Below are 27,328 nucleotides of genomic sequence, written 5' to 3' on the forward strand. Positions count from 1 at the left end.
AGAACCTGCTGTATAGCACAGGGAACTCCACTTTGCTGTACAGTAGAAACTAATACAACATTGTAAAACAACTATACCCCAATTTTAAAAAAATTCAAATACTCAAAATAAATAAATAAAATACTTGATGCATCTTATTAAAAAAAAAGGAAGCTTCCCTGGTGGCGCGGTGGTTGAGAGCCCGCCTGCCGATGCGGGGGACGCGGGTTCGCGCCCCGGTCCGGGGGGATCCCACGTGCCGCGGAGCGGCTGGGCCCGTGAGCCGTGGCCGCTGAGCCTGCGCGTCCGGAGCCTGTGCCCCGCAACGGGAGAGGCCGCAGCAGTGAGAGGCCCGCGTACCGCAAAAAAAACAAAAAAAAAAAACAAAAAAAAAAAGAAAAGGGAAGAATGACTCTGATGATGCTTCAGAGGCTAGGGAAGCTGGCGCTGCCACCACAGGCCCGGGGGTTCCCTCCTCAGATCCAGAGAGCAGGGCTGCTGCCCAAGAGGCCAAAAGGGTGGAGCCACCACCCTGATGAGCCCCGAGGACAGAGTGTCCAGACACAGAGGTTTATTGTCAAACCTTAAAACTGAGAACTGTTGGCTAAAACCAATATACAGGCAGACCTTGTTTTGCCACGTTTCACGTTATTGTGCTTTGTAATAAATTGAAGGTGTGTGGTATCAATGAGACCACACTCAGACATTCACAAGCCAGCCAGCATCCCCGGGAGGCATCCCAGAGAGTAAAAGGTCCAGAAATCATAAGACAAGAAATACTGATGGAGCCTGGACGCTGGAGAAGAGAAGGTGTCAGTAAGCTCAGAGAAGAGGTCACCCCTGGAAACGCAATGTGGGGAGTCGTCATCGTACAAGGGACAGTTTATGAGCGCCAATGAGAGTGCTCGAAAAGCAATAAAAAGGGCTATATGTGTACGTATAGCTGATTCCCTTTGCTGTACGCCTGAAACTAACACAACACTGTACATCAACTAGACTCCCATAAATTTTTTTTGAAAAGAGAAAGAAATGTGCTCACGCTATGCTACTGAGAGTGACCATTATATGGGGCTAATTAATTGCTTGTAGCCACGCTAGTGTAATTTCAGAACAAGGACAGTCTCTGAAATTGGTAAGTATTGAATCACTGAAAATTGATTGATTGATTGATGAGGCCAAAGTTTTCTATGCAAGTTGAAGTATGCAATTTCCGAATTAAAATGCTTGACACATCTTGGGGGGGTGGGGGGTGGGGGGGTGTGATGAACTGGGAGAATTGGATTGACATATATACACGAATATGTATAAAATAGATAACTAATAAGAACCTGCTGTATAGCACAGGGAACTCCACTTTGCTGTACAGTAGAAACTAATACAACATTGTAAAACAACTATACCCCAATTTTAAAAAAATTCAAACAAATACTCAAAATAAATAAATAAAATACTTGATGCATCTTATTAAAAAAAAGGAAAGCAATAAAAAGGGGAAATCAGGAGGCGATGGGTAGAGCTCCTGGCCATGGCCAAATTCACTGGCATATAAAGGTGAGGCAGAGGATGTGACATATACAAGGAAGACTGGAAGGAAGCTACATGGTGGCAGAGTTTATTTCAATACAAGGAAATAAGGAAGGCCCTTCTCGTAATTAGAGACACAAAAAGTCATAAATTCCCTTTAAAATCAGAGGCAGACTGTCTTGTGAGAAATAGTGCCCTAGATGAACGCTAAGGTGCCTTCCAGCATCAGAATGATGCCAACACTGAATTCCACAAGCAAGGGGAAGCGTAGAGTTTTAAAGGTGGAACTGACATGCAGACACCATTTTTCAAGAAGATTATGACTCTGTCAACAAGGACTGGGAGGGAATGAGGGGGACAGATAGGCCAAAGGCAAGGATAGCAGCTGGTGAAGGCTGCCAGAGCCACAGCAGGTTAATAAAATGCTCTTCATGCCTCCTTTTGAACACAAGCGACCAGAACAAGGGATCTGACGCTGGACCTGAATAGGTGAAAAGTGGGGGAACTATGCCAGAACCTCAAGCGTACACCTCCAGGTGGCCCTGGAAATCAGCACCTGACTGGGGAGAGGAAAACAGCCACGGAGAGCAAGGTCCTGAATGAAAGAGAAAGAGATGAAAGAGCAAGAACTCATGGACTCTGGCAACATTGCATATGCAGCAGAAAAAAGCAAAAGTGAATCCACTCACGCCGCTTTACTGGAGATTGTGGGACAAGCAGAGAAAGCCTGTAATCAAGGAGGAGAAAATGATCAGTCCTGAGTGCTTCAGAAGATGACAGACAGACTGAAAGAAAGGGGATGCTCCGGGAAGAGGTAACTGTTAAGCACCAGGGTTTAGTTCCTGGTAACTCACCGATGACCTTCTCGGAGGTGCTGAGAAGAGCGAGCTCTCCCTCCTCGGGTTAGCCTGTCACTCGTGTGTGTCACTGTGGACCATTTAGGGGCTCAGGCCCCAGACACGCTGGGGTTGGTCTTGGCTCCCTACTCACTGGCTGGGTGGTCTTTTAACCTCTGCGCCCCAATTTCCTCACTTGTTAAATGGGCACTGTAAGTGTTCTTCTTCAAAAAGCTTAGAGAATTAACTAAAATCATACAGGCAATGTGTTTACAAAGCTACTTGGTACATAGTAATTGTTCAGTCAGTATTTGCTCCTATTTTACTATGATTTTACTATGATGACAGCTATAACTATTACTGCTGCTACTAACACTGCCACCTGAAACAAATCAACAGCAAATCTGGGGGCATATGTTAAGGATGTAAACAAGGTAAAATGTTCCAAAATGTTGGAGTCTTTTAACTTAGCACTGTCCAGGATAGCCCTGACTTCCACAGCAGTCTGGGAATCCCCAAATGTCCTCCAGGATTATTTTGCCCCAAGGTACCCTCTCTGAGGAAATCTGCTTCAGTTTCCGGCTAGTTTGTCAATGCTTTCACCTATTCACTGATATCCCAGGCACAGATTCCTCTTATTTACTGGGATATAAAATTTGGTGTGGATATAAATAGCTTTTCTTTGTTCCTCAAACCAGCTCCCTAGTCTATTATAAATTATGACAGGCAACCCTAAAAAGGAACAATCATTCCAAAAGAATGAGGAAGTGTTTAACAAGAATAAAGGAAAGAACACCGGATAAAAGTTCAGACTACTTTTGGTTTAGTGTGTGTCTTAAAGCTCTCTGACATTGTTTCCTGCCTTATAAAATGGCAATTATATCCATTCCCTCAACTTTACAACACAGGCATGCAGGTCAAGCGAGAAAATGAAAAATAAAACACACACTGTAGAGAACAGACTTGTGGTTGCCGAGGGGGAGACGGGGGAGGGTAAGGGATGGACTGGGAGTTTGGGATTAGCAGATGCAAACTATTACATACAGAATGGACAAACAATGAGGTCCTACTGTAGCGCACAGGGAACTATATTCAGTATCCTGAGATAAAACATAATGGAAAAGAATATTAAAAAATGTATACATACGTATAACTGAATCACTTTGCCATGTGGCAGAAATTAACACACATGATAAATCAACTATACTTCAATTTAAAAGAAATAAAAAATAAATAAAAGCATGTTATGTATATATGAAAAATACTTTATAAGATATTCATGATACCACTTTATTGACCATCATTACTCTCAACGGATAAAAGAGACCTAAAAGATTCTCCAGATATGCAGAGTATCACTTATAACACAGAATTTTCTTCAGTTTTATCACTTTTATCATCACCTCTACTGCTTCTCAGAGTCATTCTGAGGATTACCCCAGATCATGTTTTCAATGGAAACATGATTCAGTCTGAGGTCACAACACTAATATTAACTGGGTCCTTACTATGTGCCAGACACTGTGCTCGGAATTTTACATGCATAATCTTATTCAGTTTCTTAAAACAACCCAATAAAGAAACTAGGTCGTCCCTGTTCTGCTCATGAGAAAACTAAAATTTAAAGAATTTAAAGAACTCACACATGGTCTCCCAATCAGGGTCAATGCAGGGATTTGAACTCAGGTCTGCAACTCTCAGCCATATCGTCAGGGCTTCACTAGCTGGCTGACTCACTCTCTCCTGAATACCAGCCTCACAGGGCCCATGACACCAACGTGGAAATACAGAGAGGTTCTCAAATAGGCCCATCAACAGTGCATCTGTGAATGCTAAGACTCTATGAAATCTCACATAAACAACTATTTATCTAAGTATTCTTCAAAAATAATTCATACTTTCAATCCCTACTTTCTATAGTAGCAATAACGTTTGCATCATCTTCATCTAGGAATCGGGTTATATGACACACGCACGCTATGTTACCACATATATTAAAATATCCTATACACGTTTTGGGGACTCATATATAACATTCAAATATACATCTCTAGGGGAAATGTATCCTAATGACACTAGAAGAATTGCATTTTTCTTGAAACACACTTTGCATTCAAAGTCAGAAAAAGTACAGGAGAAGCTGCATAAGTTAGAAGAAACAGCACACAATAAGATCAGTCTGGGCTCACCAATCCCAGCTCCACCAGTTATAAGCTTTATCACTAGACAAAGTTAATCACATGTTCAAGCTTCCATTTCTTCATCTATAAAACAAGAATACTAGTGCATACCTACTAGGTTGTCATAAAGTTTAACAGTACGGAATGTGTTAAGGCTCCTAGACCAGTACTCAGTAACAATTTCTTCTTTTCTAGGCCAGTAAGAGATAATAATGGCTCATAAAAGAGGTCATGAGGGAAGAGTTTCACAGTTTCACTGAAATCATAGATAACCTATCCTCCATCTAAAACTATTTAGAACACGCACAGCCGGCCACAACCACAAATAGAAACAGAATACTGGAAGAGTATTTCCCAAAAGAAATCACTGGAAGATGTAATTGTTGTGACAGCCGAAGGAGACAACTTAGCACAAGGGGAGTAGCTGGACCAAATGTACAGACAAAAACAGCAAACAAACACAAACACTAGGGGGTAGAAATGAAAGACTACTCTCTTCCTTACGTTCAATTGCCTCCAGAGACTGGGACCTCATCCTTCAAAGGAGCAGTTTCAGGTAGTGGTGAGAAGTACCAATTACAGAATCAGATGGACCTAGGTCCAAAGTATAGTCCTTTGACTCACTTGTCAATTGACCGGGTAAGTTTCTTAACCTCTCTAATCATCAGTTTCGTCTTGGGAATAATAATGATAAGCTCATAAAAAATACATACTTCACAAGGTGGTATGGGATGAAATGAAATTCATACATAAATTTTATAGTACATAATAAGTGATCAGTAAAGAAGCAATTATAGCTTAATCACAATAACAATAATAGCATATCACTAACAGTAACATGGGAAGGTTTGCTGCCTGAATGATATTCAGACCTAGGGGCCTAGGGATTGAGCCAATGTAAAAAAACTCAAAGAGCACCTTCCTGGGCATGACCCGCTCGCCACTGGTTTACTCCTGTGCTCATTTACACATTCCCCAGCCTGGCCAGGAGTCTCCAACAGTCGAGGCCACTCCTAGCGGGCGTGAGGGGTGGAGGGCCCAGCTCAGCTTCAGACCCACCCCTTAGCTGATGCTGAGGATTTGGGTCAAGTGTTGGAAAACACCAAAACCCTACAGATGCCAACCACGTGATTTACTTTCGGAAACCTCACAGGAGCTCTGACCTCGGGGCACCGAAAGTCCCCTGGTGAGATTGGGGGTGACACCCAGCGTCGGCACCTAAAGAGCCCTTCCTGCACCCCACGCTTCATGCCTGCCCTGCCACACCCTCGCAACAGGACTTCTCGCCATACTGCTGTGTCTATTACTTTTACATTTCTGCCTGTGCTTGGGTTAAAATTCCCGACTCCTTGCTTTTCAAATGTGTTCTATGTTGTTCAACTGTTTTTTTCTTGGCCACACCGTGTGGCTTGCGGAATCTTAGTTCCCTGACCAGGGATCAAACCCAGGCCCCCTGCAGTGGAAGCACAGAGTCCTAACCACGGGATCGCCAGGGAAGTCCCTATGTTGTTCAACTTTAAAAGATCAGTATGGGGGCTTCCCTGGTGGCGCAGTGGTTAAGAGCCCGCCTGCCAATGCAGGGGACACAGGTTCGAGCCCCGGTCCGGGAAGATCCCACATGCCGCGGAGCAACTAAGCCCGTGCACCGCAACTACTGAGCCTGCGCTCTAGAGCCCGCGAGCCGCAACTACTGAGCCCACATGCCACAACTACTGAAGCTCACGCGCCTAGAGCCCGTGCTCCGCAACAAGAGAAGCCACTGCGATGAGAAGCCCGCGCACCGCAACGAAGAGTAGCCCCCGTTCGCCGCAACTAGAGAAAGCCCGCGCGCAGCAACAAAGACCCAATGCAGCCAAAAAAAAAAAAGATCAGTATGAAAGAAAAATTTAGCTTATCAAAGAAATCCCAGATGACAAGAATCAGATCTGAAGATTTAAAAGGAAAAATATACGAGGATCAGAGATTATATGTTCTCATTACCTTTACAGGGATCAATACAGTCATTAGTTAAACTGAGTTCAATCCATATTAAACCTTGATTTATTTAAAATATTTCTGTGTTTTTATTTGAAGTACTTACCCCTCCCCTCACCAAGGTAATAGAATTTACCAACATAGCAAAGTATTATTTTTTTTAAATCTAAGGAACCAATTTGCTTAAAAATCTCAGTTGGTTAATGCTCAAAGGATGCCTTAGAGCTACAAAATAATGCAATGTAAACATTTTAACATAGACATTACTTTCAGTTTTACACAAAAGAAAAAATTCTATATTAGAACCTTACAATTATGATTTCTATAAATTAACTGTGATAACTTTGTGCAGTTCAGTGTACAGAGGAATTAGTACAACAACAATTACTACTCAGAGTATCAGAGATTCATGCTAACTCTTAGGAACACGTGTCAGTAAAAAACGACCCGATAAAAAATACGGAAGATACCATAATAGGAACACATTTATATAAACAGTGATTATTACTTCTCCTTAATCTCACATTATGTACCTGTGTGCTACACGAACATCCTTACCCAGAGTGCATGAGAAAATCTCTTTGAAAGCATCCCAGGGGTTCCCTGCTCAAGAATTCTTTTACTTACCATCCTTTGATTTTTTGGTAAAGATGACGTTTCCTGTACAAGAGAACTTTCACGGGAACCCAAATCAAAAGAGTCACTGAAGATACGTAGGTGATCGAACAGGAAACAATCAGCCAATAATGCGTTTTGTCAGGTGTACCCCTCGTGCTTTGATAGGCATCAGCAAACTGTTCCATTGTCACCAGAGTGGGGACAGAGAAAGCAGCAAGCTCAAGCAGCTCAAAAAACAGCAGCTTCATCAGTCTCCCCGAGGCCATCCTGGAAGGGCGAGCACCTGGGGACCAAACGCTCCCACTCTGACCGCGAGCGGCATCTGGACACACAGACACTGACCTGGGATCAAATTCCTTGTACTCGAATCACCGATCAGTGACTTTTTATTCTTTTATTGACCCTCATCTGGTTCAATGATCTTCCAACTTAACAACCGAGGTCTCTTAAAGAAACAGAGCAGTTGTGGAAGTGATCACTTAATGCGTTTGCACATCCGTTACTAGAAGTCAAATGAATTTCAGAATATGCTTTGGAGCATGGGTAAAAGCGGGGTCTTTTAATGTAGTCTTTATTGTGAATTTGAGCACCAAAAAAAATTTATGTAATATTTAACACTTGTTAAGTAGGACCATTGCAATAATATAATTTTAGAGTTAAAGGGGAAGAAGAGACATAATCCAATCCCCTATTTTTATATCTAAGCAAATTCAGGCAAAGAGAAATACCCCAAATCTGGGTCTTCATCTAGGAGAATGACCCCTCATTTTTCTTCAAAGTGCTTGAAAAGGGAGTTTGGAGTCCCTCTGCCAGTTTCCTAGCCAGACTTCTTCCTGGTACTTGAGATATTTATTTGTTCTTTGCACATTAATTGCTGTGCAACACAGACCAGCATCATTTTTATTTTGCAGGTCAGGAAGCTAACGTGGCGATACGAGGAACTGGTTATCAGGATCGACACATGCAGCGTTATCTATATCTAGTCCCAAAGCACATCAAACATTTAAAAGACAACAGTGGTCCGTATGAATATCCCTCCTTTGCAAACCGCTTTGGAGCAGCTGCGATGAGCACTCTGCTGGGTGTGGGGTGTGACAATGAAAGAGGGTGAAGGTTCCTGCCCTGAAAATGCTCACAATCCATGGAGGAAACAAACCTATGGCAACAAAAAATTAACTGAGGTCAGAAGTATAGCCTAAATGCCATGGTACCCCAGAGAACTTCCTCTTTGGGCTGTGAGAAGGGGAGGGAAGGATGATGAGGCCCAAAGGTGGGTGTTGGGGTGTCAGTGACATTTCAGGCAGGCAAAGAAGCAAGGAGGGAGGAATGGTGGTGAGAGTCTGGTGCGTCTGGCAGGAGCCAGGGGAAAGTGATGTTAGAAAAATCAGCTGGGGTCAGAACGTCCACGTCCCATGAAGGATTTGGGGCGTGTGTGTGTGCGTGTGTGCGTGTGTCTGTGTCAAAAAGCATTTTCTGAACAGAGGAGTCACTTGAACACCTGGGAAGGAGGGATGGTGCTGATGTGAAGGCAGGGCAGGAGTGGTATTAACCTAGAGACAGGGAAGCCACCTGGGCGCCACAGAGGAGCCTGATACATCAAGTGCAGGAGTGACGAGGAGAGGCCAGCACCCACACACGCTGACCCAACCCCTCCTACCTGCTGGCTTTGTCAGATGCCACCCCACCTCACCACCCAACCCCCGCGTGCATTTCTCTCAGCTTCTCTCCCCCAAGGCCCTTCGCAGAAGGGACCCCGGGGCTGCCTGGCTCTCGGGACGCACCTAGGATTCTGGGGGTGGCCCCAAGGATTCACACCTCCTGCCCTCCCACTGCAGGATAATCAGACAGGTGGCTCCTCTAGCGGTCAAGTTACTCTCTTTGACCTCAAATCCACTGACGTGGAGCGGAAACCCTCACAAATGAAAGAAGAGACTTGGAAGAAGGACAGCAAGATACGAAAGGATGGGGCAGAAAACCATCTGAGCAGTGCTTCTGTTAGGGCAACTATTTCTAATAGCATACCATTGACATCGATTCTCTGTATCACCCCTGACAAAATTTCTGTTTAAATGATACTAGATACAAACTAGATTTTAACCTCCTAACCCTCGGTCTTGAGTCATCTAGTGCTACAATGTATTATATTTCTTCCACAAATTATTTATTTATTTATTGCGTACGCGGTCCTCTCACTGTTGTGGCCTCTCCCGTTGCAGAGCACAGGCTCAGCGGCCACGGCTCACGGGCCCAGCCGCTCCGCGGCATGTGGGATCTTCCCGGACCGAGGCACGAACCCGTGTCCCCTGCATCGGCAGGCGGACTCTCAACCACTGCGCCACCAGGGAAGCCCTCTTCCACAAATTTTGTGTATTAATAGGAATTGTAATCTGAGCATTTGAAGACAGGTGTCGAGTAAAAACAGCCTGGCTCTTACCTGGACTGTATTTCCATTTATTTCCATGTACGGGAATTTAAAACTGAGACTCACTTTATATTTCTCGCCTCTAATCTTCCTCCGGTTCCTATCCTCTCTTCACCTTTACCTTCAAAGATAAGGCCAAGAGTGTTACATTCACGTGATGGGACCAGCTGTTCTCCACCACAGGGAACGCCCTGATACTAGCTGTGCTTTCCTTGAGTGGCAGGGAGTTTATGACTGTCGTCCTCTGCCCACAACGAGCCCACCTCCATGTAAAGGAAAGACTGATTGTGTTACCCTTGTAACATCATGGGAGATCACGGTAGAGGCTTAGTGAGTGACTTACACTTTGGTAGGGAGATGACACAGACACACAGGTAGGACCTAAGAAGGTGTACGGAGGGAGCTGGACAGCCCTACCCTGCCCAGGCCTCCACCGCCCTCCTCTAGCCACACCTGGACGAACAGGCATGGGGCTACAGAAGGTCCAGCCGTCTAAACGTGGCCTGGCATAACCTACGCCAATCACTTTCTCACCCATAGGAATTTGAACTAAAAAACGTGGAGAATTTGACAAGTGGAGTTAAAGGAGCCCATGATTTTGAGTCAGGATCAGAAGGGCTCAAACTGTATGTGCTAGAACCAACCCGTGACATGTGGTCAAACTCAGTAACTAGCTGAACGAGTGAGTGAGCGAGTGAATGAGTGAGTGAATGAATGAATGAACAAATGGAAGCCAAATGGTGAGGGAACAGGAGGTCAATCCAGAGAGGGAGCTGACTGGGACAGATCGATGGGGCGATGCAAGCACACAAAGAAAACCAGTCCTCCAGCTGCTCGACTCTCCAGGTCACCTGTATTCTTACAAACAGGGCTTTCATTCTTTGCAACCAAAGGGCTTGAATACAAGACCAAAAAAAAGAAAAATGTGTTTATGAGCAGGGGCCAAATATCATACAGAAACAATATGTGAAACTACTGGATGATTCAGAGGAGAGGATTGAAAAAAAATCAAAGTCAAGTTGATTAGAGAAGGTGAATTTTGGCCTGTATTGATTTTTCTTTTCTTTCCTCTTCTTTTTTTTTTTTTTTTTTTTTTGGTTTCACAAGGGAATTCTAAGAAACCTTTATTTTTAAAAAATTTTTTATTGGAGGATAGTTGATTTACAATGTTGTGTTACTTTCTGCTGTACAGCAAAGTGAATCAGTTACACATATACATACATCCACTCTTTTTTAGATTCTTTCCCATGATATTGCTTATATATGGAATATAAAAAAAAATGGTACAAATGAACTTATGTATCGATTTTTCTATTGACTCAAAGCAAGATCTAGATATTGTTACAGCAATCTTCTCTATATAGTATAATTATATTTTCTTTGAAAAATAATTTTAAGAATTTTCATGATGCAGTGAGGTGGGGAGAGGGGTGGGAGAGAGAAGAAATGGATGTTTGTTCTGAAATACTATAGTTGTAGATGTAAATGTAAATTTAAGATCCAGAAAGATAATCCACCGAACTGTTAAGAGTGCTATCCCTGGGGAAAGGGTGACTAGGGGCAGAGGGGGTTTTTGTGTTTTTTTAAAATTAATATTTGCATAGTTGGAATATTTCACAAGCATAAAAATTAGAAAATAATTTTAGACTAATAAAAGTCAATTGAACAAAGAAATTCCAGCTTAATAAAAATGTTGTGCTCTATCTTTTAGAATCTTCCCTCCACAAATTTGTTTTCCCTCACTTCCAAGCAGAAGCAAAAGGAACGAATTTCACTCCCACTTATCCCTGCAGTGGCTGTACTAAAGAGCAGTGAAATAGTCAAGAGGCAAGCAGGAGATGGGGGAATGCCCTGAAGAACTGTTTCCTCACTGGGCAGTTAGGGTTAAATTTGAATGTCTTCTCCTGACCTCACAGGAGAGTGTGAATAAGTGTCGTCTTCACCCTTCAGCCCCAGATTAAGGGTTTTAGCCTCTGTGAAACCTTTCTTTACTCTCCTTCTCCAAGTAGAAGCGAGTATTTCCTCCTGTATGTAAAATACTCCCACTGGAGCACTTGTCTCCCTACAATGTTTGCACACTGGTTTCCCTACAACACCGCAAGCTCCTTGAAGGCAGAGAACATCTGCTTTCATCTGTGTACCATCATTTCTCAGCACAATGCCTGGCACATAGTAGGCCCTTAGTACATACTTGGGAAAGGAAGGAATGAACAGATGAAGGGTAAGAGAAGTGGTGGACAGCAGGGAGAATGTGCTAGGCTGTGAAAATGGCTAACTCGTCTTTTATTCCAAGAGAATGCAGTTCCTACGCTGACCCTTCAGAAGGAGAAGTCCTGTACTACCTGTCCCAATACAATCTGTTCACTCAGCTCATGAGTTTCAATGTCCTTGAGTGGTCCCAATGACAGCCACCATGTCTCCTTCCTAGATAGCCATGACTCCAAGGACAAAGCCCCTGGGGATTGCAGAGCTTGTTAATCTCACGATGCGTGTTCGGAAAAGACTATGCCCCTTACAAGCATTCACAAAGACTTTATAGGTCCCAACGTTACAATGTCTTTCCCAACATTTTCCAACCCACGTGCCCTCAAGAATGCATATCCATTGGGCTTCCCTGGTGGCACAGTGGTTGAGAGTCCGCCTGCCAATGCAGGGGACACGGGTTCGTGCCCTGGTCCGGGAAGATCCCACATGCCATGGAGCGGCTAGGCCCGTGAGTCATGGCCGCTGAGCCTGTGCGTCCGGAGCCTGTGCTCCGCAACGGGAGAGGCCACAACAGTGAGAGGCCCGCGTACCACAAAAACAAAAACAAAACAAAAAACAAACAAACAAAAAAAGAATGCATATCCATGATGAATTTGCATCGTTAATGAAGGAGGTTGCAGAGGACTGTCTGGTAATTGTCTGGTCCGAGGCATAGCCTTTAAACATTTCAGGGTCCTCAGCCCTTCCAAAGTATCATTTGTCTAAATTTTCCAGAACAGATTGGGAGGCAGGGAAGTTTCCTTCATGAGGGATAGAGTAACTAGCGAGCTTGCCAAAGAAAAAGAAAGCCATGATGCCAGCATTAAGCTACTGGGGAAAAAATAATGCCACACCCCTGACTCAGAGACAAAGAAAAAGGGATACAAGAGAGGGTTTACGATCACCTACCCCTTCAGCTGGGACCAGTTTATGCCAATCCTGATTCTTTCCCTTCTAAGTCCCCTGATGAGTCCGCCATGGAATTGCACTGCCAGTAATTAGAAGGACATGGAGGGGGACATTTTCAAACCACCCAAATTCTTTACTTGGATTTGTCCAAGACTGATTTGAAGAACTCTGTCCCTGAGTCTGCTCTTTAATGCTGGCTTTAACAACTTCCTGGTAGGAAACAGATTTGGTTTTCTGAAGCTGGGTCTGTGGTGGAAAGACTGAGTCTTGTGGTTAGAACTCACTTCCACACAGGAGTGTTGATGCAGTGTTTTTTATTTTAGTAAGCAGAAGATATCATGCTGTCCAGGGTAGCACCTGTTCTCCACACTTCCAACTGTCATTTCCTTCCTGCAGGCAGGAAGTCAAAAATTGAACGTCTCTTAAATTGTTAGTAAGATCATTTGTAATCTCAAGTTTTGCTCATTGTTTTCGGCATTTCATTCTGTGAAACAAAATGTACAAACTGCCAGGAATGTTCTGGCATATCCGTGGCTTGTTTCCTGTGATCATGTGGTGTTGATATGCAAAAAGGCAGGATCTGGTGGCAGTGAAACTGCTCTCGGGATCAAGCTGGATCTACGAAGAGCCCAGGGAAGAGACAAAAGTGTGTCCCTACACCTAATTTACTGATTATTTATCATTTCCAAAGAGTATTTCCAAAATACATTTTACTGATCCTCATAAGACAATGTCATCAAATAAATCGCCTGCAGTAAACTCAGTAAGATTATGTTACCACGTGATATAAGCCCCTTTACTAATGTTATGCTGTCATAGTCCAGACTATACAAATTCATATTATAGGGAAAGGATTAATTTCATCTCTCTGGCTATTTATAAATAAACAACTTTGTAAGAGCAAAGACGACAGCATATTCACTCTTGTAACCCTTTTAATATCTGGTATCTAGTGACTTTATTCTTCAAATTAACAAATTGTATAGAATGTCCTCACTTTTTTTTTTTTAAATACATTTATTTATTTTTGGCTTCGTTGGGTCTTTGTTGCTGCACGCGGGCTTTCTCTAGTTGCGGTGAGCGGGGGCTGCTCTTCGTTGCGGTGTACGGGCTTCTCATTGCGGCAGAGCACGGGCTCTAGGCACGCGGGCTTCAGCAGTTATGGCGTGTGGGCTCAGTAGCTGTGGTGCACGGCCTTAGTTGCTCCGCGGCGTGTGGGATCTTCCCGGACCAGGGCTTGAACCCATGTCCCCTGCATTGGCGGGCGGATTCTTAACCACTGCGCCACCAGGGAAGCCCTAGAATGTCCTTACTTTTTAAGAGTAATGGTGCTCTCTTGTAAAATTTTTTCTATCACAATTGTCCAGATCTCAAAAAAGCAAGAAAGCAGGAAAGAAAGGAAGAACTAAAACTTCCCACTCCTGCTATATAAACACAGATTGTGTGTAGTGGTATATAAATGGGACCTAAGAATTAGAATATTAAAGAGGGGCAGGAAGTCACTTCATTCTTTACAATAATTCTCAGCTTTTATTTTTTAAGGGACTACAATAATCTAGTTGACCTTTGAGTATTCCAAAGTGACAAATTTAAGCAAAGAAATAAAATCCATTTGGGTGTAGATGCAGCCCTAATTAATTACTGTATATTCATCCCAAAGTTCACAAGAATGATTTAACCTAAATTTCCCAAATCTTCATGGTTAAGGATATGATGGTAGGTTTGCAGTGCTCCTACTGTTCCTTACTTAAGATAAAATAACTTGAGAACAATGTTAGTAGATATACCCATATCTTCAGAAAGTATGCAGAAGTGACGATTATCCAGTTATTTTGGTTAATCTAGCTAGATCAAAATCTCTAAGTGGTTGGCCTAAATGCAATGTTCCCTAACTCCATTGCACGGTGCAGGTTTGTTTTGGTTGGTTTTAAGAGGATAGTTGTAAAGATATTGTGGGTTTGGAATCTTCTGACCTAAATTACCATTTAGACTATAAATGTACATAATTAATATGTCTTCTTGGACTATTTAGTTTGATAAACATTAAATGAAGTTAAGTCAGCTGATCTCTTCTCTGTCAAAAGCCCCCCATTGGCTTCCCATCTCATTTAGAGTAAAAGCCCAAGGCTCTACCAGAATTTTCAAGGCCCTACCACTCAGCACATTTCCTTCTGACTTCATTTCCTATTACTCTCTCTCAATATTCTTCAAACACACCAGGCATCAAGGCTTCCCCCAGCCCTCCTCCTTGCTGTTGTCTCCTGCAGATATCCAAAAAGCCAACTGCCTCACTTTCTTTAGGTCTTTACTTAAATGACACTTTCTCAGTGAGAATGCTTATCCAAAATTCCAATATTCTCCCTCTTCAATTTCTTATCCTTCTCCCCACTTTTTCTTTTTACTTATTAATAGCATAATGTTTGACTTATTTATTACGTTAATTGTCTGTTCCCCCAACTAGAAGGTAAGTTTCTTTAGGGCAGGAATTTTTACCAATTTTGCTCTCTGTTATATACTCATACTAGGCTAGTGCTTAGCACATAGTAAGAGCTCAATAATTATTCATTGAATGAGTGACAGAATGAATTCCCAAATGAACTGAGTGGACTCTCTATGCTAGCTACTATGCTAATGCAAGGTACAAAGATGACCAAGACATGATGCTGTCTGCCCTTACAGGCTTACGATCTGGTTGAAGAGACGGATAGAGCTATGAATCATTTCAGTACGAGTGCAATGAGAGATGCGGGTCCGAGCCATCTCCAGTGCAGAGAGGAAGGGGACGTGGTCAACCCAGAGATTCAGGTAAAGTTTCCCGAATAAAAGCGGGCACATTCTCGAGCTCAAGAAACTAGTCTAGCTAGAGAAATAGAATACTCCTTCAGAGGTCTTAATAGAATAGACGTTTAAGTTTGCTCCAAGGTGTGACATCTGCAAGACGGTGGAATGGGAAGTCCCCAGCCCTAGTCTCCCAACAGAAACACCAGTTTAGCAACTATCCATGGACAAGAATGCCTTTGTGAGAATTCCAGAACCCAGGGAAGAGGCTACAGCACCCCAGTAGAGCATGAAAACTAAGAAAAATCACATTTAAAAGGATAAGAAGAACAGTTTCACTTTGTCTGCATTGCCCCCCAACGCCCCACCAAGCTGGCACATCAGCACCAAGAAGGATCCCCTTCGGCCCAATATTTCTCTAGTGGAGAAAAGAGAGACCAAGGTGCATATCCAACTTTCCCAGCATTTCAGGGCACTCCTCAAGAGGCCCACTTCTGTCTCACCTCATGCAGAAAACTGAAGAAATTGGCACAGCTAGACCACCTGGAGACGGTTAAGAAGTTAAAAAGAGGCAGGGGTTTTCAGCGGCTAGTACACACAGATCTCAGAGACGGCACCACAGCCACACAAACAACCGCACCTGACCACAGAGCTCCACCAGCCGGCCCCATTCAACTAGAGACCCCACTAGCCAGTCCTGCCCAATCACAAACCCCACAAGCACTGCTGAACGACAGACCCCAAGGACCCTGGAAGTGAACCCCCCCTGCCTGTGGATGCCACCAAAATACAGAACCCCAGGATCCCAGGCCAGGCTGAGTCATACTGATGAAGTCCTTTCCCTTTTGGAGCCAGCCTGTTGAGACGGTCTTGAAATTCACAGACACCAACAAAGGATACAAACATCACAAAGAATCAGGGAAACATAACACCACCAAAGGAAACATTTACTTCTAGTTATTGACCCTAAAGAAATGGAGTTCCACAAACTGACAAAGAATTCACACTAATCATCTTAAAAAGCACAATGGACTACAAGAGAACACAGATAAACACCTAAGCAAAATCAGGAAAACACAGGAACAAAATGGGATGGAGTAACATCAGCAAGATGGCAGTATTAGAATTTCCAGCACCCATCCTTTCCCAGAAACATCCGCTGGAACAACTATCCACATGTGAAAATACCTCCAGAAGAACTAAGAGTTCCAGGTGAGGGATTACAGCACCTGGATGGAGCAAAGAAATAAGAAAAGAGCCATTGAAGATGGCAGGAAAAATAATCACATTATGTGAAGTTACCTAAACGTGGGCAGCCCATTGGGGAAACAGACATCCTTCCCGTGGCAGGAGAATGAAGTGAGCACCCAGCTTCACTGCAGAGCCCAGCACTGCCAGCTTCCACAGCCCCAGGTGGCTCCTGTGCTGTCAGGCTTCCGGTGGGCTCCTGTAAACCCAGGATCCCAGCCCATCCCAGCACTGGCATCAGACTAGCCCCCATGAACCCAGGCTCCCAGCCAGGCCCAGGGCCAGGTCTGCTATCACAGACCCAGGCTCCCAACCCACCCCAGCACCATGTTAGCTCCATGAAGCCAGGTGCCCAGCCTAGCAGCAAGCCAGCACTTGCAGACCCAGACACTGGGCTCACCCCAGGTTCACAGCACTTAGCTGGCTCTGTGGAGCCAGGATCCAGGCTTGACCATAAGGACTCAGGCACCAAGCCTGCCCATCTGCTGATCCAGGCACCAGAGCTGCCAGCCCAGGGCCTCCATCAGCAAGGCCAACCACAGACAACACCAGATGGTTCACCTGGAATGTCTCACTAGTAAAGGGCTTTCCCTGCTGAAGCCAATCTGTAAAGACTGGAAGAGGTGCCTACTTCCTCAAATGCACAGAAACCAACACAAAGCCACAGGATCACTAATAATCAAAGTAATATGATTAGCTCCAGTGACTGATCCTAAAGAAAGGGAGATCTATGAACTGTCTCACAAAGAATTCAAAATAACCCTCTGAAAGCAGGGACAACTAAAGGACACTAGGAAAACAATGCATGAATACAAGAAGTTCAACAAAGAAACTGAAACCATTAAAAAAAATCCTAGAGTTGAAGAATAAAATGAACTGAATAACTCAATAGAGAGCTTTGACAGCACACGGACAACTAAAGGACACTAGGAAAACAATGCATGAACAATACAAGAAGTTCAACAAAGAAACTGAAACCATTAAAAAAAAATCCTAGAGTTGAAGAATAAAATGAACTGAATAACTCAATAGAGAGCTTTGACGGCACACTTGACCACACAAGAGAAAAAATCAGTAAACTAGAATATAGGTCATTTGAAATCCTTCAGTCAGAGCAGCATAAGAAAAAAGAATGAAAAAGAGTGAACAAATCCTCCAAGAACTGTGGGACACCATTGAGAGAAACGATCTACACATTATTGGAGTCCCAGAAGAAAAGAGGGAGAAATGGCAGAAAGCTCATTAAAAGAAATAATGGCTGAGAACTTCTCAATCTGGAGGGAGATCTGGACACCCAAGTTCATGAAGCTAACAGGTCATCCCGAAATTTCATTTCAAAAAGATTTTCTCCAAGATACATTATAATAAAACAGCCTAAAATCAAAAACAAAGAGACAATTTTTTTAAAAAAGATAAATAAATTCCTCACATATAAGGGCCCACATAAGTCCATCAGCAAATTTCTCAGCAGAAACCTTGCCAGCCAAGAGAGGGTCAGATGATATATTCAGTGTGTTGGGGAAACAAACAAACAAACAAAAAAACTCTGCCAAACAAGAACACTTTACCCAACAAAGTTATCTTTCAGAAAGGAAGGAAAGATCAAGACTTTCTCAAAAAACAAAATCTGAAAGATTTCATCACCATTAGATCTGCCCTATAAGAAATACTAAAAGTAGTTCTTCCAAGTCTTTTTTCATCAAGGAAAGGATGCTAATCAGTAACTTGAAAACATGAAAATATAAAACACTGGTAAAGTATATAATCAAATTTGAAATACTCTAATACTGTAATATGGTAGTGTGTTAATCATTTATACTAGTATAAAGGTTAAAGTACAAGAGTATTAAAAAGACAGAGAATTCCCTGGCAGTCCAGTAGTTAGGATGCTGCGCTTTCACTGCCATGGCCCGGGTTTGATCCCTGGTCAGGAACTAAGATCCCGCAAGCTGCATGGCATGGCCAAAAAAAAACAAAAAAAAAAACAAAAAAAAAAAACTGTAGACACAATAATTTGTTAATGTATACACAATATTAAAAGAGATAAACAGTGACATCAAAAACATAAAGTGGGGGGAAGTGAAAGGGTAGAATTTCTATAAGTGATCAAACTTATCAGCTTAAAATAGACTTTTATATTTTTAAGATGTTTTACCTCACGGTAACCACAAAGCAAAATCTAACAGTAGACACAAAAAAGATAAAGAAGAGGGAAATCAAAGCATACCACTATGGAAAATCATCAGTTCACAAAGAAATACATCAAGACATATAATGACAGCAAAACAAGAATAGTAGGAGACTATGATACTGCATTTTCAACAATGGATGTATCTTTCAGATGGCAGATGAATAATTAAACAGCAGACTTGCACAACACGATAAACCAATTTGACTTAACAGCATATACAGAATATTCCAAACCAAGAGCAGTGGAATATATACTCTTTTCAAGCATACATGGAACATTTTCTGGGATAGATCACATGCTAAGTCACAAAACAAGTCACTGCAAATTTAAGAAGACTGAAATCTTTTTTACTTTATTTTATTGCATTCTTCCATGAAATAAAACTAGAAATCAATAACAAAAGGAAATCAGGAAAACACACAAATACATGGAAATTAAACAACACACTCTTGAACAACCACTGGGTCAAAGCAGAAGTCGAAAGGGAAATTTAAAAATATCTTGACACAAATGAAAAAAAAAGAACAAAATATACCAGAGCTTAGGGGATACAGCAAAAGCAGTACTGAGAAGGAAGCTTTTAGTGATAAACACCTACATTAAGAAAGAAGAAAGATCTCATGCAACCTAACTTTACACCTCAAGTAAACAGAAGAAGAACAAACTAAGCTCAAAATTAGCATAAAGAAGGAGATAATAAGGACTAGAGCAGAAACTAATGACATGAAATAAAGAATAGAAAACAATACAAAAAACAGATAAAACGAGTTCATTTTTTGAAAAGATAAACATATCAACAAACCATTAGCTAAACTAACTGAAAAAAAGGAGAGAAAACTCAAAATCAGAAATAAAAGAGGAGGCATTACAACTGATGCCACAGAAATTTAAAAAAATAATAATAAGGGACTATTATGAACAATTATATATCAACAAATTGGATAACTTAGAAGAGACGTTAAAAACTACCACGACTGAGTCAAGAAGAAATAGAAAGACTGAACAGATCAATAACAAATAATGAGACTGGATCAATAATCAAGAATCTCCCAACAACCAAAAACAATGCCCAGGACCAGAGGGCTTCATAGGTAAATTCTATCATCGAAATTTAAGAAGAATTAATACCAATCCTTCTCAAATTCTTCTGAAAATAGAAGAGAGAACACATCCAAACTCCTTTTATTAGGCCAGCATCATCTTAATAGGAGAGCCAGACAAAAACACAAGAAACAAACAAAAAACTACAGGCTAATATTCCTGATGAACATGGATATAAAAAAATCCTCAACAAAATATTAGCAAACTTAATTCAACAGCACATTAAAAGGATCATAAACCATGACCAAGTGGGACTTATCCCTAGGATGTAAGGATAGTTCAACAAGTGCAAATCGATGTGACAACATCACATTAACAGAATGAAGGACCAAAAAATAATGTGATTATTTCAATACATGCAGAAAAAAGTATGTGACAATATTCAACACTTTTTCATGGCACTCTAAAAATTATATCAAGTATAGAAGCACTTACTTCAACACAATAGAGGCCATATATGAAAAGCCCACAGCTAACATCATACTCAGTGTGAAAAAGCAAGATTTTTCCTCTAAAATCTGGAACAAGACAACACCTGTTGAGATGGCTATTATCCAAAAAAAAAAAAAGAATAAGGGTTGGCGAGGAGAGATACGGAAAAATTGGAATCTTTGTTGTACACTGTTGGGGGGAATGTAAAATGGTATAGCTGCTATGGAAAATAGTACGGAGCATCCTCAAAATATTAAAAATACATCTACCAGATGATCCAGCAATCCCACTTCTGGGATGGAACTGAAATCAGGATCTTGAAGAGGTATCTTCACTCCTGCATTCATTGCAGCCTTATTCATAACAGCCAAGAAATGAAAATAACCCAAATGTCCACTAGCACGAATGGATATGGAAATTGTGGTATATACATACAACGGAATACTATTCTGCCTTAAAAAAATGAAGGAAACCCTACTCTTTGCAACAACACTGAAGACATGATAAGTGAAATAAGTCAGTCACAGAAGGAAAAATGTTGCGTGGTTCCTTTTATATGAGGCATCTAATATAGCCAGACAAATAGAAGTAGACAATATAATGGTGGTACCAGGAGATGGAGAAATGGGAAGTTGTTCAATGGGCATAAAGCTAGTTACACGAGATGGGTAATTTCCAGAGATGGGCTCTAAAACGTTGTGCCAGTAGTTAATAATAAAGTATTATGCACTTAAAAGTTTAAGATGGTAAATGTCATATTAAGTGTTCTTACCACAAAAACAAAACCAAGGGACGTCAGGACAATTTGGAGATGATGGATATGGTTATCACCTTGATTGTGGTGATGGTAACACGAGTATATACATACGTCCAAACTCACAAAAGGATGTACGTTAATTACGTGGGGTTTTTTGTGTACCGATTATTATCACAATTGAAGAAAAAATTTTGCTCCAAAACACTGAAATGACTAAAGCCTGTATCTAACTCCCCAGCTGCAATATTAGCCCTTATCTCTTCTTATAGTACTGAATGCCTTACTAAATTCTACCTCATGCTGTAGTTTTAAAGTACATGTCTTCTTTCCTTACACATTCATGACCTCCTTTAAGGCAGTGACAGGATCTTGCTGTGCTGTAGGGACCCCAATGCCACCCGCAGTTTTGATGATTCACTAGGAGGCCTCTTGGAGCTCAGCATACTGTACCCATGGCTGTAATTTATTGCACTGAAAGGACTTGAAGCAAAACCAGCAAGGGGAAAAGGCACGTAGGGGGACGTCCAGGAAAATGAGGTACAAGCTTCTAAGAGTCCTCGGTCCAGAGTCACACAGGACGAGTTTAAATCCCCCAGCAACAAGCTGTGACAACGCATGCGAAATGTTGCCAACCAGGAAAGCTCTCTAGACTCAGTGCCTGGGGTTTTTACTGCAGCTGATCATGTAGGTACTCTCTACCTGACATGTCCCCAAATTCCAGACTCCCAGAAGGAAAGCAGGTGTTCAGCATAAACCACATCATTTGTGCAAATAGTTTAGGCCCAGTGAGCCACTCTTGTCAGTTGTGAGAATGGTGGGAACCCTCCTCAAATCCAAGTTCCCAAATGCCAGCCAAGGGCCAACCTTGGAAACAGACTTTTCAAAAGAACGGCCGTCAGGCCCGCTATGCCACCTTTTTTTCTGTCCACTTAGTAGTTGTCAGATCCCCCTGTGCTCAAACGTCTGCTGAATTCCATCTTCAACTTTACACTATTGTTAAAATGAGATGATGGGAAATAAATAAATGAAAATCTCATATATACAAAGAACTATGTTTACATTTTAAAACTCTGCATGTGTTTTTAAAAACTTTGTCTTGCCACTCAACATGAGTTATGGGGTTTTTTTTCCCTATATTACTTAAGCTTGGATAAACCAATTTTACATAAACAGCTAGCTAATCATTATAATAAATATAGAAGTGAACACAATGTAGTGGTTAAATCACCATCACAGAGGTAATGGCCCAGATATGATTTCTATTTTTAATATCTATTTGGGATCTGACCTAAGATATTGGAATTAGTCTATAGACCTTCCTCTGTAATGATAATAATAATTTGAACTTATATCACAGTCAGTGGCAAACTGCTAAGTTGATTCAGACTAGTAACAAACCTATTAGTCTCAATAATAAAAAGAAAACTTTGAGTGACTTGACAGCTCTGCTGGTAGAATCCAGGCCTGGTGATGCCAAACGATGTTTTGGAAAAAGACTGGAGAAGCCTGACGTGAGCCCTCATGCTTCACCACGGTGCTGCCAGAACACATTTCCCTGTGGTACGCCAGGGCCCTAAAATTATGCTCGAAATAAAAGGCTTGTCTTTGAGTCTAGAAAGAAGCGGCTTAGGAGGTCAACGCACTCTCCTTTACCATTTTTTTATTTTCCTGGAAGACGCCAATGATGCAAAATGTGAAATCCTGCCTAGATCCTTCCCTCAACAGACTGTATCTGTAGCATGAAGAACTCACATAGGCTGTACAGAAACCATACGGGTTCTTTGATTTCAATTCTTCCATTATGGTCAAGAACATAATCTATAAAATCTGTTCATCTTCACACCTCCTGAGTTATGATGGAAATAATGGGGCAAAAGGGTCCATCGGTGGGGTGGGCCGAGGTTAGGGGAAGCCTCGATAGCTAGACTGAGGAGTTTTAAACTGATTCTATAGGACAGGGGTTCATAAAATAGCCTATATAGATGGACTCTAAATATCTATGAGGGACTTCCCTGGCAGTCCAGTGGTTAAGACTTTGCCTTCCAATGCAGGGGGTGTGGGTTCGATCCCTGTTCAGGCAGCTAAGATCCCACATGCCTCGCGGCCAAAAAGCCAAAACATAAAACAGAAGCAATATTGTAAGATTCAATAAAGACTTAAAAAAAAATAGTCCACATCAAATAAATAAATATAAATAATAAATAAATAAACATCTCTGAAACACCTGAAATTATATGTAACAATCTAGGTGGGAGAATTTTTCTGGGGAGAAGATCCATAGCTTTATTCACCTTTTCAAAGGTGACTGTGACCCCAGAATGTTTGTGAAAACTCAGGCCAAGTGTATAAGGAAAACGTAGGCCAGAAGAAGGAGGCTGCATATTGTCAGCATTTTCCAAACCAGTGTGACCACAAGGATTGCTTGGGGCACTTGTTAAATGGCATGTAATTCCCTTCTCCAGGAAATTAAACTTGAACCATTTAAAAAATCTTGATGCATATTTTGATTCACTGCTTCTATCTCAAAGCAATGGATCAAGAAGGCAATAGTTAATCCCCAGTGTAGCGTGTCAGAAAACGATCTATAACATGCCTATCCTTCAGATTCGGTGGAGACACATCCACTGCTGCTCCTTTGTTGGGCAAATCCAGAATATTCCACATATTAAGTAAATCAAAATTCCAAAAATCAATGCTGTTCAGATGTCATGAAAAACAATAAATCAGAAATTGACGGCTCTGTCACATTCTTTCCCACATAACCTGTCTGAATCCTAATCTTTCAGTTAAGTGTCTGTTATAGATTTTTCTGGATTCAATCTCAGCAGCACCACCTACTGATAATTTATTTTATTTATTTTCGGCTGTGCTGGGTTTTCGTTGCTGCGTGCGGGCTTTTTCTAGTTGCAGCAAGCGGGGGGAACGGAGGCTACTCTTTGTTGCGGTGCGCGGGCTTCTCACTGTGGTGGCTTCTCTTGTTGTGGAGCATGGGCTCTAGGCGCGCGGGCTTCAGTAGCTGTGGCACACGGGCTCAGTAGTTGTGGCTCGTGGGCTCTAGAGTGCAGGCTCAGTAGTTGTGGCGCACGGGCTTAGCTGCTCCATGGCATGTGGGATCTTCCCGGACCAGGGCTCAAACCCGTGTCCTCTGCATTGGCAGGCGGATTCTTAACCATTGCACCACCAGGGAAGCCCCACCTACTGATAATTTAAATTCAGTACTTTATGTAAACTCTTAGCAATGTGAATATTAAACGATTAACTGGAAAACACCTAGAACATGTTTGGCTTTTCATAAAATATGTGATAATACAATTGATAGAAGAAATTTTTAAATATTTTTGCAAGCAGTGAATCAAATTGCATTCAATGACAATGCACGCTTCAATCATGCTAGAGATCGAGTGCTCATGTTCCCGCAAAATTCATGTTGAAATTCGAAGCCCCAGTGTGTTGGTGCCTGGAGGTGGGGTCTTTGGGAGGCGATTAGGTCATGAGGGCAGAGCTCTCATGAATGGGATTAGTGCCCTTATAAGAGAGACCCCAAGGAGCTGCCTACCTCCTTCCTTCTGCCGTGAGAGGTTATAGTGAGAAGACAGCTATGGACCAGGAAGCAGGCCCTCATAAACTGAATCTGCCAGCGTCTTGACCTTGGACTTCCCAGCTTCCAGAACTGTGAGAAATAAATTTCTGTTACTTATAAGGCACCCGGTCTATGGCATTCTGTGATAGCAGCCTGAACGGACTAAGACGCATCCAGACGTGTTTCTCCCATGCTGGCTGTTCTCCATTTGTCCCCCCACATGGGTGTCCCCATCATTCTGTATTCCAGTTGGGTTCAGCCAATGAGAGGCCCAGCAGGAGATCAGAGGGCAGCAGGGGACGCTGGGGTGTTCACTCCCCTTGTGCCTCTTTCCTGCCTGCTGTGCCAGTCACAGCTCTGTCCGTCTGTCCCTCCTCCAGGTGGTCCAGCTCTCACTGGGCTCCGTGCATCGCTATGGAGCACTTACCCCTTTTGACTCAGGGGTCCTGGCGGTAGAGGGTGCCTCAACGTCCCTTGCTCGTTCCCTTAGTCTTCAGTAAGTAGTTCTTTCACGAAAGCTTGTGCAGTTGACCTCCTGAGTGTAATTCGACTTCCTGGCAGGTCCCTGCCAGACACAGAGCTCTCTGCAGAATCACCCTGCACACTGTAAAACTGAATTGATCATTCACTCAACACTTAAGTGAACACAGTGGGAAAAATATTACTCTAGGTACAATACATATAAAAAGACGGAAAAGATACCATTCTGATCCTCAGGACGCTCATACGAACATACATACAGGGGATTTGGTTTGACTAAGAACTTTTAAGGTAAATGATTCAGCACAACTATTTTAATTTCTACACATATCATTAATCTTAGGTATCAATTAAGTAGGCCATTTGACTATCGCGTCTCCATAGTCCCCTGAAAGAATCTCACCTAGTTTACCACCATCAGATTAGAACCCGGTGGTTTATTTAAACCATCTTAAATAAACCAGTTAGAAACGTGGAACCAATTACTTAACCTGAAAATGTATATTTTTACATTCTAATGTGGTAGTCTCAGATATCTACCTTGGAGTCCTTCTGTGGGATACACACACACACACACACACACACACACACACACACACGAGTACAAAATCCTCCCTTAGTGAGAAGATTCTGGAGAGCAGGGGCCTGCCTCATTCTCCACTGCTGCATCCAGAGTTTCCACACGGTACAGAGTGAATCAACGTTTCAATGACAAACTGATGGACAAGAGTGCAACCGTGACCTAGGCTTGAGCCACAGCTTCGCCTTCATCTGGCTGGATGACCTTGAGCAAATTACCAAGCTCTCTGCCTCAGTTTCCTCACCTCCAACATCACCCTAGTTTAAATGAGTTATCTGAAAAGCACTTAGAGTGGTACCCATCTCACAGTAAGAACGACACAAGTGCTTGTTAAATATATAAAATTAAAGCGATGTTGTTTCTCACATCACCTGGAGGAAGTGCAGCTGCAACAGAACTTAAGAGACATAACTCACTTTATAGATGATAAAACTGAGGACCAGGAAAAGTGAATGCAATAAGCCAGTGTAGATGTGACCGACATGGGTAACCTCACCCCTAGGAAGACTCGCTCGCTCATTTACACAGCATGCTTTAGAAATAAATGGAGGAATTTTGTCCAACAAAACAAAAATCTGTTGATGTCAAAATGAACATGTAAATAACCTGTATTTATATTTTCTGATTTGTAAAAGTACTTAAATATTTAAATAAATATCCACTATATTTAGTGCTGCAAAACAGGTAAAAATTTAGAAATCAGTTAGTAAACCTTGAAAACCTGGTACACATTCAAAAGTCAGCCAACTGAAGGACAAATTAATAGATAATTTCCAAAAAAAAAAATCAATGGAAATAATGGCATGATGGCTATGCCCACTTAACTCAGAATATAATGGTTTTCCTTAATTTTCCTTTCTTTTTTGGAAGGAGAGTTTAACATATTAAACAGTTGATACTGTTTATATTAGATTTTTCGTTTGTTTTGTTTGTTTTTTTTTTTTTTTGGCCACGTTGCACGGCCTGCAGGATCTTAGTTCCCCAACCAGGGATCAAACCCGTGTCCCCTGCAGTGGAAGCTCGGAGTTCAAACCACTGGACCACCAGGGAAATCCCTATATTAGGTTCTTATCTTTACTCTTTAGTATGTCATTGCTGAAGTTTTGGAATGTTGTGCCTCTAACAGGTTTTCCCCACAAAACCTAAGGCTTTTTTATTTTGCAGTTATGCACAGCACAGTGATTTTTAGAACACATATGTGAATGACAGCAGAATTCCCTGTATTCTATTATGAGCTCCAGGTCACCAAAATTACAACCATTCAAGTCCAATATACAGGAGTTATCTGCTAGACAACGTTAAGGTTGCCCTTGAATTGATTTCAAACATTATGTATAGAATTTTACATTTCTCAGACAACAGCTCTTGTTGTAAATACCCAGAAAAAAAATGAGCTATACACAGCATTTGATTAATAAGCTGTGAATTACTAGATAAAAAGAATATTTAGAAATATGACTTTCAAAACATACTACACACAGTAATTTAGATCATG

At 42.0% G+C, this 27,328-nt stretch overlaps 1 protein-coding gene across 2 annotated transcripts in view; it reads right to left on the reverse strand.

Annotated features, from left to right (window-relative positions):
* TMEM236 (transmembrane protein 236) overlaps positions 1-25,719 on the reverse strand; it is a 58,283-nt gene extending 32,564 nt beyond the window's left edge. Inside the window, exons 1-2 of one of the 2 annotated variants that reach the window (XM_055087734.1) lie at positions 25,201-25,719; positions 24,750-24,863 (exon numbers count right to left, since the gene is read on the reverse strand). The gene's annotated coding sequence lies outside the window, so the exon portion shown is untranslated. Of the gene's footprint in view, positions 1-24,749 lie in introns of both variants that reach the window. The other variant, XM_028495743.2, reaches the window with a different exon arrangement.
* Between the last annotated feature and the right edge of the window lie 1,609 nt (positions 25,720-27,328).

This window comes from Physeter macrocephalus, chromosome 11 (assembly GCF_002837175.3).
Source record: "Physeter macrocephalus isolate SW-GA chromosome 11, ASM283717v5, whole genome shotgun sequence".
Taxonomy (NCBI): Eukaryota; Metazoa; Chordata; class Mammalia; order Artiodactyla; family Physeteridae; genus Physeter; species Physeter macrocephalus.